At 34.6% G+C, this 15,863-nt stretch overlaps 1 non-coding gene and 1 pseudogene across 1 annotated transcript; both read right to left on the bottom strand.

Moving 5' to 3' along the window:
- Window positions 1-14,330: 14,330 nt before the first annotated feature.
- LOC149969057 (U2 spliceosomal RNA) lies at window positions 14,331-14,504 on the bottom strand (annotated as a pseudogene).
- Window positions 14,505-14,576: 72 nt separating this feature from the next.
- Window positions 14,577-14,764, bottom strand: LOC149969056 (U2 spliceosomal RNA). Its single transcript, XR_016473719.1, has one exon. It is a non-coding gene; the product is annotated as a U2 spliceosomal RNA (small nuclear RNA).
- Between the last annotated feature and the right edge of the window lie 1,099 nt (window positions 14,765-15,863).

Genomic DNA, 15,863 nt, shown 5'->3' with positions numbered 1-15,863 from the left:
TATTTTATTCGTAATATTAACTGTACAAGGAAATATTAGCTCTTGATGCGGCAGCATTCCAGGTACATATGAGATTTCTATGTTTCAGCCCGTCAGAGAAACCATTATCTGGCAGTGCTGTTTTTTGACTACGAAATTATACCGCCGATATATTTTACATTTATTGTACCGCAGCTTTTTCGATCGTTATTTAGAGTTATGCTAGATATTTCCCCTTACTGCTCTTGAAACCTCTTGGAAGATGGACAATTAAGTCGGCTTAACTTGCATAACGATAAATTACATGCGCGGTCAAAGAAATTTAAAAGGTGTTATTCTGAATTGTACTTTTTTGAAAGACCTCTAAGAAATATTTCGCTAAATTCTGGAATGTACTAAAATTATCCTAAACTTTTAAAAATGTACTTTTGTTCTTAGTTATTTAAAATTGTACCGAAAAAGTACAAATGTACCAATTTTGGCAACACTGGACTTACTACTTCTTCCGGAAATAGAAATAGATTCGATTTCTCAATGGCTGCGGCAAAGGTGATGTAATTTTGTTTTAATTGGTATAGTTAACAAATGGAGAAAGCGCCGAAGTTACAGTTGAAAGAGGCCAAAATGGCCAAGGCAGATTTTCCCCGAAGTTTTTAATTAATTAAAAATTTCAAAAACTCAATATTTAAAATGGCGTATTTTGGCGCTAGATTTAAAGTGTGTCACGCAAACAAATCAATTTGAGGGACGACAATATCCTTATTCATATTCTCGAAATTGGTTTTTTAGCGATTAACGATTATTGATTTAATTGGTTTTTACTGCAAAATTCCCCACAGCCAAAGAGATTTGAAAAAGACTGTACAATTAGGAACCGTTAGGAAATATTGCGTGACAATTTTATCTATCGCTATCGGGAAAAAGGTTAAAAATGCCTTATTGACCCTTAAAGTAGTTTTTCATGCAAAACTGACCAAGGTACCTCGTCAAACTTTTTTCGGGTTCCTGTATTTTAAAGCAAAATATAAAGAATTTCTGAATCCTGAATACAAAACACCCTTCTTTAATCAGAATCTGTTGAATTATTACGTTATTTTGTCAGCATTGAGACACTCTACAGGTCGAACAATAGTTGTTAGAAATTTGAGCTCCATAGAAACATTGACCAGCATCGTGAGAAGAACATCGTAACCCAATTTTGTGATATTTAACCGGGAACGCTACGCAGTGTTAAACGTGCCATGTCTATTACCTAACGTTTTGGAAAGCATTAGGAAATCTACAGAACTCGAAGAAGATAGAATTTTTAAGTTAATTGTTATTAAATCAAATTAATTGGTAAATTGCGATAATTTTTCTTCCGTTTATCCAATGAAATGGGTGACGCTAAGAAACTTACGGAAAGTTTCGTATGATTGAAAAAGATCTATTATAACACAATGACGGACAAATGTCGCTAAAATAAGGCATCGCACAAATACACACTAAAAAGCACGATATGTCAATATAAAATGAAATTATAAAATTGTAAAGTTTTGTCATGAAAATTAGTTAATTGTATTAGCCAATTTAATATATGTTAATACAAATACCAGAATATCACTATTATATACTACTGAATATTTGGTGAATAACAGAAAATATGATGACATTGCTTCTATAAATTATGTCAGTTTTGAGTGCGCACGTACATACGAAGAGGCCTTAAATTAAGGAACGTATACACGTTGGACTAAGAAAAATGTATTTTTACCTTGGTCTTCTAGAAAAAATAAAGGAACCAATGACTTAACGACATTTAAGTCTGATAATACGTCGTTAGGACGTAACTGAATCACGCGAAATTTAACTTTTCTGCCTTTGAAAGGGCTAAACTAATGAGTCTGACCAAGACCTTTCGAAGCCGAAAGCTCTTTCTGTTAACCCGGATATTTTGCCCTTTTAATTTGACAATCTACGAGCTTCTTCATATAAAGATTTTTTTTTATAAAACCTCACTTTAATTACAAAAGTGGTTATAAATTTATTTATGTTTAAACGTTACATTATCACCGTGATAATTAACGATTGGTTAAATAAGTGTTTCGATAGAATTTAAGTCAATATGAAAACCTAGTCGAAAGAAAAATAAACTATTATTGGGTTTGCTATTATTCCACCCTTAAAAATCGTGTTGCCACCCTCGAACCGAATAAATTTTTATGTAGGGGCAGCGGGAATATATCGTAATTTTATATACAGGGTATTCCCTAAATGGTGGTAGGACTGAGCGTCTACGGATTCAACACATTATTTTGAGACGAAAATGTTCTATGGAATTTTTCCGATTTAGGTCACCATTTCAAAGTAACGAAACGATTGATGTATGGACGATCCCTTAATTAAACAATTTATTTTAATACCTTAACGTAAATTAGTAGCTGTTTCATTCATAGATATCGGCTCGCGGCATTAATAAAAAATATTTCTGGGTGAAGGCAATTTTTTAAGAATGAATAAAATATTCACGCTCTCACTATGAAATCATTTTGTTACGACGCGAACGCGCTATTTTTCGTTACAATATCGATTATCTGATTTGTTTTTAAGTAGGTTTAGTAAAGTTTATTTTCACTTATTTCCTAAAAGATAGAAACAACTGAAATATTGAAATTTTCGGCCATTTTACCTTTGTTTTTATTAAAAAATTAATCGCAATTATAATAGTTTTCATTAAATGTAGTTATAGTGTTGTAAGACAACGCTTGGGTAATGAACAAATTCCCCTCCGAGGAGAGGTTATATTACGGGCTTGGCCGACAAGATTTAATAAATGTTGAGTCTCTAAAATGACCGATTTATTGATTTCAAACCAAAAACCATAATTAAAGAAATTAAACTCAAAGCCAAGGGGTAACTAGAAAAAAGTATATCTTAAAATACCGTGGTACGTCAAATTTTAATATTCATATCCCCAGAGCCTAAATGGTCGAATTGAGATTTATTGTAGTGCATTTTACCGTAAGGTCCTTTGTTTTTGGTATTATTAAAGAATTGAAATTAACCCGCTATGAGATGTACAAGTCTATCCTTGGTAAAAATCGATGAATCGTGACTATTTCTATAAATGAGGTTAATGTAAATTAGTTTGACTCCTTGTCGTAAAGAGGTATTGGCCGGGTTGGCACCCGTTAAAGGCGCGAGGGGTTAATGGGCTTGGTTTGGGGACTCAGAAAACTTAAATGTATTGGCAAGGAGACTCACTTTAAGCCCCGAGATCCCTTGCAAAACTCAAGGTTTGGTTGGCTCCCGCCAAGGGCGTGAAATTGGATTGTTGCCGTTTAACACTAATTGATATTAGCACAGACGCCTACTAAGTTCGCCATTATATATAAATTTTGTTTAGAAATAGAACTTTAAAATTCAAATTTAGCGCCGATTTACACGGATTTCCGCCAAATATGTTCGATGGGATTTATACTTGTCTACACTAATCGCTGAAGCATCTTTACTTCTTTACAGGTTCGCTGGTCTAGGAGTGGTGCCTAAATATTAATTTCAGTTTAGAAGGACACCCGAAGGAACCATAAAACAATTAACTTTGATTTCACTGCGGTACTGCCAAATTCTTCAGGAAATTACCTGCCGGAATGATTGAAAAAATAAATTTGATTTTTAACGACAAGTCAACAACGAGAATAATTCAAATTAACTTTCAGCGAAGCTATTCCACTGGCTGGCGATCTCTATAGAACTGAATTTAAACCGCTACTAATCTTTAAAAAAATATTAAAAGCAGGTTCAAATTGGTTACGTATATTTTATTAATGGAATAAGTAAAACTGGAGGTTAGGATGAATTAATGGTTTTTAATACTTTATTATATGAAAATAAATTATCGGAAAATTAAGCTGAAATACAATTCAAAAACCATGTTCTTTAAAAAGAAAAATAAACAGATGGATAATGAAGAGTACGCTTTATGAAGTATTTGCTTAAGAGAAATTACAAAATAAGTTTTTTTATGATAACCCCGACAGGGGTAACAACGTCTTTAATTGGTAAGAATGGTCATATCGTAACTATTTCTATAAAAAAGGCCATTAAAATTAGGTTTACCAACTTGTGTTTGTGGTAAATGTTTTTATTACATACGATCATGATATTAACTTTTCATCATTTTTCAATTCAGAACTATATAGCAATTAGTGGTGTAGTCCGGAATAAAAAAGGCCCTAGGCTCTAACTGGGAAAGAGCAACTACGATTTCGAGTCTGATCGAATATAGCTGTACAGGCCGCTAAAATGTACGAAGGTATGTTGTAGACCAACTAGGTAGTATAGTTCAAGCAAAATAGTGGCTCCCTTATGAGTTTTACTGCATCGCATTACGCTGGGAGAACTGCGGACATAGATATCCCAAGACTGTCAGTTGTTTTGGTTTTGGTTTCAAGTCGTTAATCCCAGATATTTCAACGCTTCACCCAATGAGGTACGTAATATTTTATATTGTGAAGGTAATAATTGTGAAAGATCTTTCTTAAATATTAATTATTCTTAAATTTTCTATCGGAGACAATATTTTACGTTAAATCGGGTCCTGCAAAATTCATTTAGTTTTCTAGATACATTTCAGGGCTCCGGTAGTATAACGTAGCTAATTATTATTTTTGTAGCTGTTATTTATGTTTATTTCCAAAGTAAAATATCCTTAAGTCCAAATGCGTATTATTATCTTTTGTCTTTTATTATGCGCCGCAGTTTTTAGAAAAAAAAGTAATATTAAAGTGTTTTTGAGTAGGGTTTGTCAAGCGAGTTCCGAAAACGTATAAAAAATATTTACAATCATGTTAACTCTTCTTGAAATAAATGCAGGAAATAATAAATTCCAGCTTGTCAGCACTGGTTTTAATGGCCTAGTATATAATTAGTATATAATTTTTTGGTTCCGACAAATGATTTATTTCAAAAGCTTTAATAAAAAAACTTTAATAGTCCATGGCGACGTTTGTACGCTGAAAATGTTTTAACAATTTTCAAAAACCAATTTGTAGATATATATTTGCTGCAACAATAGTTTGTTATGGTAAAACTACACTTTGATCTTATCCAACTCTTCGAGAAGCGATAACTCCAGATAAATAATGTTATCAGACAGGGTGAGAAATTAGAATTTTTTGAAAACTGGACCTGTGGCGAGTAGAGCATTGATAAATTAATTAAAAAACTGGCCACTGGCCACTCACCATTTTTAACCTTCAAAATTAGCCTTTTATAATTTAATGAAGTAAAATCTTGAAGGGAAAAACTTTGAATTAATTAAGTGGTCATTGTGGCCACTAACACCCCAAGCATTTAATTTTTAAACTAACCCGGCTAATTTTTAAACTGGCGATTGGCCAGTGATAGTGCCTTATTTCTCACACTTTCAGATACTACACTTTGATCCTGGCCAAAAGGACGAGAAACATTAAACCACATTTTGAAATAAATAAAAAAGCTGAATTTCAATTTTAAAAAGAAATAATCTCTCTGCTATTGGCTATTTAACATCATTTATTTTGTTTCCTTAGAGAAATCTATGTGAGTTTTACAGGCATAGTTGAGAAAGAAATATAGAAATTGGATAACATGCTAGAACAATTTTTGAAACTTTGTCGCGTGTTCCGATTAGAACTTAAAAGAACCTTGCCTTTGGTCCCTACTTTTCGTTAGGCCGGCAACTAAAAATGCGCCATCAGCGCCGCACTGGTGAACTAACACTCTATTTCGCTTTAGAGTAAATGGCCGACTTTAACTCGCCGTTTACGCTTTTTTTATATATTTAAAGCTACTTAGGTTTAATAAAAGTTGAAGAATAGCTTAAAATTGCGTTATTAAATCGCGTTATAGTAAATACACAAAAGGCAAAATATCTTTTCACAGGTTAGTGTTACAAATACTTTTCTTCTTACCATAATTTCCAATCGTTATGAACGCACTAGAAAACGCGTTTCCTACAAAACATGGAATGCTAGTTTTTTAAAATAAAAATGAAGAATGGTTCGAAATTGCTTAATTTAATATTTTAGAAGTTGGTACAAATACAAAAACATATCTTTTCACAGGTCACTGTTAGCAATAGTGGTTTTACTAGCGATGGTTATGGGGGGAAACCGGTTGACAGTAATGGTTTATAGCGAATATCTACGTTATTATTGTATGTACGTCTATAAGCCCAAATATAAACTATAGAGCCCGGCTATTTCCTACAAAAAATAGTCTATGAACATTTTACATGCTAGCAATCGTTGTGTCGTATTCGCGGTTTTGACGTTGTACCCGAAACGCGTAGTTTTTGGGCCTTCGTTGACTTAAAACGCGTTTGCCGGTCTTCATGTAACCGCGTTTATAATTTAATACCCAGCTACTTCTTGTTATTTCTGCAATAAATCGCTTGAAAATTAAGCAACTGTGAAGGTTCTGCGAGAGAAAATTATGGGAAAGTCGGAATAATGGGTCCCTTCAATTTAATTTTATATTAATAATAATAATAATAATAATCAGCTAGGCTAATACCCAAGGCACCACCTTAGGCCTAAGTCATCATGCGACTTTTGAGCCCTTAATTCAGGTGGCCGGGTTACAATGCGTAGGAGGGTGGTGGCAAGCCCTGCATGCCACGAGATCGAGCCTACAGCTCCCTACACTAACTATTACCGTTAACCTAGACAAGTTTTTATGGAAGGGGAAACCGAAGAACTCGGGGGAAAACCTCTTAAACCAGTGGGGAGAGAACTTGCAAACTCAACGCAGAAGGAGTTGTTCCGAGTTTTCACCCAGTGCCACAAGCTGGGATCGAACCCGGCTCCTCTTGCTGCGAGGCGAAAGTGCTAACCACTCCGCCACCCCAATTAAGTGCCGTAAGGATTAAATCTACAAGACTCGTATCAATACTTTGAAAAGAAAACACGACACTGATGAGACTGTTCGACATGTAGAACGCGAGCGAATCAAACGTATAATAAGTTATATTTTATACTTTTAATTATTATAAACATTGTTTAATATTTCAACGCTAAATAAAGACCTCAGAGCCAACAATAATTTACTTGGTTAATACCTTATATAATTTTAACAGAGGAAAACCGAACACCAACTATAAACTAAGAATTATAAGTAGTGAGACCAACAAGAGTGAGAATCAGATACCAAAGGTTAAGCCATAGCCTTCCAAACTAGCCCTAAATACAGCAAACTATTTCTTTTAATAATAAAGATAAATAAGAACAATTATTCAAAAGATAATCTATCATCTCGTAAAATATCAAAGAAATGCTGTATTTACCTTTCGAAAAATATTAATCCGAAAACCACATTCTGGATAGTAGCAGCTTGGAATAATTAATCCAAGGTTGCAGCCTCCTCTCGATTTGTACTCGCTGCTAAAACTGTTAAAGAAAGTGGTTAAGACCACTAAATGAATCAACAATACCTGTAAATGGTTATTTGCATCTGTGCTTACGTAATTCACAAAGTAGACATGATCACTAGATAAAATAAGCATCGTGTGTGCGGCGTAGAGGGTGCTACTATCGTTTTAGCCAAGAATATAATCGGTGGTCTGCCAGCCATTTGATTAAGCGTTCTAGTTTTTATCCGACTTCTATGAAAAAAAACCCTGACACACAATCGTTGCTAAAATAACGTGTCGCAAATATACCTTATAACATTAGGTTAAATACGGTACCTACATATGAAAAACATTATATCCCCACGGGTATTATTCGAACCTACGACCTTTGGGTTACCGTACCAACGCCACTACCATTTGACTACCGTGGCTACGAATAATTAGGCCTTAGACCCCCAATTTATGAATGACTCGATCTGGTTCACATTATAGACGGGATTTAAATAAAATGTATAATTTAAAATAATTCCTGCGTAATAAGAAAAATAAATTCTCATTACATATGAAAAGCGAATTGAATTTTTTAGGTTTGCCATGTGCAGTTTTTAGTTGCAGTGGCTAAATGACGACGTTCCGAGTAACATTGAACGAATATTATTCTCACATGCTGCTAAGATTAAGGTTTCAATCCTTTGAATACCATTATTATTGCGTGTAATAATTGTTAATTTTGGTCTCAAAACATTTTTATTTGTTTGGCTAATGCGTTCCAATAGATTTCACCCTTCTCTGCAACGCCGAGTCTATACTGGGGTGCTACAGGTGAAAATTTTCCCCATATGTTCATCTGATGATCCACTATAGTTAAGGATCGTGTTCCCCAGATGTGAAGTTTCCTGTAGGCCTTACAGATGCTCTAATTCCAAAGGCGTTCCATAAGGACGTCTGTTGGAACGGTTCAAGCGCAGTTAGAGCGCACATAGAGCGCATCTTAAGCGTACTACGAGAACATATTAGTACATATGATAAATATCAAAAGCTTTTCTGTGAAGGCATTCAACAAGTGTCAGGGTGCTCTAATTTCTGGACACAGTCTTGCGGTCTTAAGGTGTTTTTTGAACGTTCTTTAGGTGTCATAGGGATTTGCCTTGTACTAATGAGGGGTTCTTTTTTCCATAATTTATATCAGTTTTATTTGGGATAGCGTAAAGGGAGGTTTGGTACGTATATTTTCGTGGGTAACAGTGAAGGGACATTGTCTCGCGGATGTTCCCTAGGAACCGCCTCGAGTCTTGTTCCGAGGGAACATTGACGTGACATTGACCCGTTACTATTACATTCAATTAGGTATATATGAGGGGTTTTGCTTTATTTTCTCTCTATTGTATTTCGGATAGCGTAGAGAGGATCGAGACAATATTTAAAATTTATCTTTCCTTTGTAGCCTATATTTTCAAGATGGCCAATTATCTGACCAAAGATAAAGTTGTTAAACTTTTGTGCGACGCTTTTCGTCTTTCTAAAAAGACGCCCAAGAGTGCCTACTTTACGCCGGAGTCGCTTATCCAAGCGCTCTATTTTTATGTTAGTGCTCTTCCTGGCCAGCAAATAAAACAACTCTTCTTGACAGTCCCCGAAATAGATGAAGCCTTTTCAAATAACACCGTTAAAAATGAAGGCACGTGGTTTACAGTGGTCAAGAGCGCAATAGCAATATCTGGGAAAAAAGGCTCAACAACACATGAGTAAAATTTATTATTATTATGTGTTTCTATCCTGCCAATTCTTTAACCTTGGTACAAAGATTTTGTAAATTTCCTTTATAATCACTTTGCGACAGGATATAGATACAAACTAATTAGTTCTAAAACATTTCCTAGGAGAAAAAACAGTCAAAAATGTCTATCGGATCACTCTAAAAACCTACAGAACTTATTTGCTATTCAATCTGACGGGTCACTGAAACAGAACGATTTTATCCTATACAGCGTGGCTTACCTCGCCAAACTGGCTCGTAAGTGTAATAGTTAAAAAATAATAATAGGCCTATTCCGCTTCCAGATGGTTACCAGATGAACAGCGTCACTAGCTTCTTCCGACAGCCTGCTCATTATTTTTTTTTCAGAGGGCAAGTATGGTGATGCAGCAGAAAATCTTTTCCCGGTTTCAGTATGGAGTCGGTATCTAGAGTTGGCTGTGAAGGAGCCAGAGTGGTCAAAACTTTTGTGTTTACCTAATGACGAATTGTTTGGTTTCCCAAATTGCGTGGATGTTGCAGAACCTCCACTAGTCGCATCAATTCCTGGTAGCTTATATCAAGGAAGATTAGCCAAAGGAAGCGAAATGTTGGTAGAAATTATCGCCCCAACCGCCGGTCCGTTCATTTGAAGAGGAAGGAAACAAACGGGGGTGTATAGCGGGAAAATGGCAGACCCGGAATCGCCACTATTGGTACGCCATTTTTTGGCTCCAAACCCTCGATTGTTTCCTTTCCCTTCAACCGAACGGACGTGCAGCTGGAGCAAAAGTTTCTACCAACAACAAGCTTCCTTTGGCTTATCTTACCTGTTTTTATAATTATTTCTTTTATTTATATATTTTTAAAGACGGACAGGTGGTACCAATCGTGGAACCGGAAGATGTAGCAATAGCTGACGACGAGTATGATCGAAAATATTCTAGGTTGCCCCAAAAAATTAAACAGGAGGAAGAAATTCTCGAGGTAGCTATAATTTTTTTTGGGCTGTTCTTTTAGCTCTCTCTACTCCGAAATACCATCCGTCAACGAACAAAAGGTACTTCGGAGCATTCTGGGAGTAGAAAGAGCAGCTCAAAGAAAAACGCTGGTAGTAAAAATATAATTAAAAGATACCGGGAGCTTTAAAGTGGCGGTGTACAACCAACGCTATGTGAATACAATTTCGAACGTCGGTTTTAGCACCGTTTTAATTTTAAGCTCTCGGTACAGAACTGTGTACTACTAATAACGCATATATTTTCTAGTCGCTCAAAAAAACTGAAAAGCAGCACCAAGCCGCCGTTAAAAGCCTAAAAGAAGAAATCAAAAAACAAGAGAAAAAAGTTCAGTATCTTGTTGATCTGAAAAACACGAATGAGAATTACCGTCGGTTAGGAAAAGCGTTTTCCCACTCTAGTTCAGGTCAGCAAGAGGACATTATTAACTCCACAAATCTGCTTAATAAAGCTATGAAAGAAATGGCTACGGCTAGCCTTACTGAAACAATTGCGCAACTTATGGCTTTACGCAATGTGTCCAAAAACTTGATAGTTGTTAATACAACTCCACTCCCTAATGAAGCGGATAATGCAAATGAATTTAGAGCTGAAAATACTCTAATTTCTGAGTCCGGGGATAACTTTGACGATAGCGAGCAGGGCTGCAGTACAAGGGTTCCAACGCCAGGGTCCACCTTCGAATCAACTGCTACTAATCCAAATATCCTAGAAAGGGCGATTCAAGAGTTGCACGAGAAACGCGGTAAATACTTATTTTTCAATATGATTTATTTATTCTAAATTTAAATAAATTTTTATAAAATTTTATTATTTTAGGCGCTGACGAAGCATTGACGATGTCGCAAGTCTTTCCCTTAAAGAAAAAGAAGAAATCGAAGCGGCATAATTAAAAAAAATTTAATATAAATTTAAATGATAAGTATAGTATTCTAAAGTACACATTATTTTAAAAAGCATCTTATTTTAAAGAGCACACTATTTTAAAAAGCATACTATTTTAAAATGCACATCATTTTAAAGTGCAGACTATTTTAAAGCGCACACCATTTTAAAAAGTATATTTTTACAGAGCACACGATTTTAAAGAGTACACTATTTTAAAGAGCACACGATTTTAAAGAGCACACTAATTTATAAAGCATACTATTTTAAAGATCACACTATTTTAAAGAGCCCACTATTTTAAAGAGCACACTAGTTTAAAGAGCACACCATATTTAAGTGCACACTTTTTAAAAAGCGCATCTTTTAAAGAGCACACTATTTTAAAAAGCACACTATTTTAAAGTGTAAAATATTAAAAGATAAACTATTTTAAAGTGTAAAATATTAAAATGTATACTATTTTAAAGTGTAAAATATTAAAATGTAAACTATTTTAAAGTGTAAAATATTAAAAGATAAACTATTTTAAAGTGTAAAATATTAAAATGTATACTATTTTAAAGTGTAAAATATTAAAATATTAACAATTTTAAAGTCTAAAATATTTAAAGTGTAAAATATTAAAAGTATAAAATATTAAATGTAAACTTTTTTAAAGTGTAAACTATTTTAAAGTGTTAAGTAATATAAACTGTAAAATATTTTTTAAGGTAAAATATTTTAAAGTGTTAAGTAATATAAACTGTAAAAAATTTTTTAAGGTAAAATATTTTAAAATGTAAAATATTTTTAAATTTAAAATATGAGTGTAATGTTTAAAATGTAAAATATAATTTCTGTTAAGTATGAAGATAAAGTTTAAAGTTAAAATTTATGTTCCAAGTTTTTAGCATATTGAAAAACATTGAAAATTGATTTTGAATGATTTTTATTAACGAAATTTCAAATTGTCCTTTTTAAAATGTCATTTAGCCCGTGAAAAGCCTCTTCATTGTACACTGTTCAAAAATTCCTCGGCTGTTAAAATATTTGTAGTTTATAAGAAATATCACAAAAGCATTTTAGGTAGAAAAATCAAACCAATTGCAACTTTTATCGTTTAAAAAAGCCTCTCAGATGCATTGGTCACATTTTTGGAAAATTTTAAAACTGCACCGGAAATCACGAATGTCCTTTTCGACACCTTTTTAAACAATATCGTTACACCATTGATAATGGCATTTTCGGATTCATAAGGGTCGATTCATATGTGGAAAGCGTCAATTTTATCCTTCTACGACCAACGGTTAAAACGATATTAGCTTTGAAATGTTTTGGGAAACTTCGTGACATTCTAAACGGTTGACTATCAAATCCGGATAAGATTCATTGAATTTCATCAACATTTACGCTATTAATGATAGTAGATACGGTTTGAAATATAATATTGTTTCAATAATTTCAAAAATTTCACAAACATAAACAGTGGCGTAGCTTGAGATTTTGGGACCAAGGGGCCTTTATGGAACTAACAGCTTAGAAAAGTATGGTTCTAATTTTGATTTGGCGCTTTTGGTCCAGGGGCCCGCTCGCATTGTGGCTCTGCTGCGACTTGGCTTCGCCAGTACAATAAAGCTTTCTAATGTTGAACGTCTTTGGCATTAAATGCGAGGGACTTTTTAATTGTTGGTACCTGACGCCATTATCGAAACACGATATAAATGCCGATATATCGGAAAATATTCCCATAATCTCCGACTATTTTGGATTGGAAACGGTATAATATCGGTCAGCCTCCGTTCACGTTAATGGGGTAAGGGTAGGTTCTTGCTGAAGCCAGCCGTTTCCATCGTTCACGCTTACGTCGTGTGTATTATCATAGTACCCATGCTCTATCGCACTTTCTGTAAGTATGAGAGTGCAAGAGAGACGCCAGCAGTATCCTTGTTAACGTGTTCATTCCTATGAAAGTGCGATGGCGCTTTAAAAGTTGGAACAGAAGACGCCACGGCTATAAAAGATAATTTTCAAATCTACTCATTTCCCGGTGAAGTTTGAAAAAAGCCTAGCTAGGGAATATAAAGAGGCACTTTTCGACAGGTGTATCGCCTAGCTCTCTAGCGAAATGTTTTTGTTTATTTAAGCCCTTTTTGCTAAGGAAAGCCATCGCGCTTCGTTAGGAATGAAGGTGTTTCCAAGGATACTGCTAGCGTCTGTGTAGCACTCTCCTGCTTACACAGCGAAATAGAGCGTCATTCGTAAGAAAGGGTTTTTGCTTATTTTTGCCTTGTTTACAGCACGCGCACTTTCGAGCTTTTTACATTACGATGAAAAAAGCTACGATTGGCGCAGTAACAAAACCGTATTTTACACACGTCACTTCCTTATAGAATAAAATTTTAAAAACTTAAACAAATCCCATGGCCAAAAACATTTTGAACGGACTGTTTTTAGCATAACTTTATCTAATCGAACCATTACTAACCTTAATATATCTAAGCTGGCTTTAACAGCAGCTACAGCAAAGGCAGACTAAGGCTCCGGCATAGAGCAGGCGGTTAAGCAGACGAACCGACACGGAAATGTATTCCGACTGGCGTAAAAACACTATCCGCCCCGTATAAGATCTCCGTGTATCCATGGAACATATACTGAATTTGTTTATTATAGTTTAAAATTAAAATTTACAGTATCCTTATTCATATTGTCTTATTAATAAATTAGAGCAGGTTATTTTGTGTTATATTTCCAACATAATTGTTTTTCATTATGGTTTTGGTGTGAAAGAATTTTTTTAAATTTGTTTAAAAATAAAAATTTACGTAAAATTAAAAGTCAATAACAAAGCTTCTTTTAAATAGAAGTTTAAAATTATAATCCAGTAACCTTATCGTCTGAAAGGGGGTACCTTGCGTGAAATCCGGTAGTTCTGACTTTTTGCTGACATGTTTATGATGATGGGCCAATGAATAGTCCAAGTTTTTGACTCCGAGCGACGAACCCAACCTTTCCGTCAATCGAACAAACCGCGGAATTTTCCACTTTTCTTCAGTTTTTGGCGATTTTAAGCCTAAAGGACTAGTTTTTCGATAATATCTACGTCTTTAAAGTATATTAGATTTTCTACAATAGTAGACTACGAGCGATTTAGTGCCAATTACCTCCGACCAAGGGTGTTAGTGTTGCTCGTGTGAATTAGGAAAAATCCAACCATTTTTCCTAATGCGATAGATACTACACTTTGATCTTAGCCAAAATGCCGAGAAGCGCTACCGAAATGAAGAAACTCGGATTGAGTGTCTTTTCAGATTCCGCTTCGATTGAAGAGTGAAAAATGAATTATGGTGATTTAACCAGTTAAAGGCGAAATTTACGACTGGCAAAATACAGAGCCGAGATTTCTTCTTCGAACGGTCAAATTTTAAATAAATTTAAAACGTAGGATGAACGTGTAAATTAGGAAAAATCCAACTCTTTTTCCTAATACGATAGATACTACACTTTGATCTTAGCCAAAAGGCCGAGAAGCGATACCGAAAGGAAGAAACTCGGATTGAGTGTCTTTTCAGATTACGCTACGATTTAAGAGTGGAAAATAAATTATGGTGGTTTAACCTTTTAGAGACGAGGTTTACTACTGACAAAATAGAGAGCGGAGATTTCTTCATCGAACGGTCAAATTTTAAATAATTTATAACATAGGATGAACGTGTAAATAAGGAAAAATCCAACTCTTTTTCCTAATACGATAGATACTACACTTTGATCTTAGCCAAAAGGCCGAGAAGCGATACCGAAAGGAAGAAACTCGGATTGAGTGTCTTTTCAGATTACGCTACGATTTAAGAGTGGAAAATGAATTATCGAGGTAAACCCTATTAAAAGCGACGTTATCCGTTGACTTTACCCAGAGCGGAGGTTTCTTTTTCGGACAGTTAAATTTTAATAAGTTAGTAACTTTCGCCCAACGTTCAAATAAGAAATAATCCCAGTTTTTATTTAATGCGATAGACACTACACTTTGGTTTAAGCCAAAAACGGGAGAAGCGATGCTGAAATGAAGAGAGACTCGGAGTTTCTTTTCAATATTTGACTAGGTTTTACGGGTGGAAAATGAATTATCGAGGTTAAAGGAAGCTCAGATGTTAAGTGTCATGCCAATATGGTGTGAGGGCGATAACTGTTTTTTTTTTAATAAATAAATATTTCAAGTGATGAAAACTAATAAAAAGAGTTGAAAAGTTAGGAATTTATTAAACTATGTTTATCTTAAAAAACTAAATAATTTTATTAAGAATAAATATTTGTTAAAAAGCGTGTTGATTCTGCCGGCCAATCGGTTTGTAAAGGTAATAATGAATGCAGTACGTGCCAGGATTATTTTTGTTGCTGTAATTTTATCGCTAGTAGAACACTGTATAAAGGTGAAATAACTAAAATATTATCGTGATACTGCAAACCGGGAAAACTGTTATTGGCTGATAACACTGCAAAGTGGGGGAACGTAAGTAAGTGGTTGGTAGCCTGTTCTGGATCTGAATATAAAAGGGAATGTAAAATTCTTTTTATATCAGTTCTACCTTGGATCCTGAATAGGTATGTTTTACTTTTCGTTTTATTGATAGTGGGTTAAATGTGTAAAACTTAGTTTGTACTTAGCGATGGCAGACCAAGAAGATTTAAATGAAAGTTTTAGTTCCGACGATTCGGATTATCACAGATATATGTGTTTTAGAAATGGGCACTATTCGTCTTCGGATTCGGAAGACCTTTCTTTCGAGGAAGGTGTGGAAAGTGAGGAAGACGAGGATTACGAACTAGGAGAAGAATTAGGAGTACCCGAAGAAAATGATGGGGCAAATTCCGATTTGGTAGCCACAGTGGAGGTTGA

The sequence above is a fragment of the Leiobunum rupestre genome, chromosome 1, assembly GCF_980474605.1.
Source record: "Leiobunum rupestre chromosome 1, qqLeiRupe1.1.hap1, whole genome shotgun sequence".
Taxonomy (NCBI): domain Eukaryota; kingdom Metazoa; phylum Arthropoda; class Arachnida; order Opiliones; family Sclerosomatidae; genus Leiobunum; species Leiobunum rupestre.
This window is presented reverse-complemented; position numbering and strand designations above follow the sequence as displayed.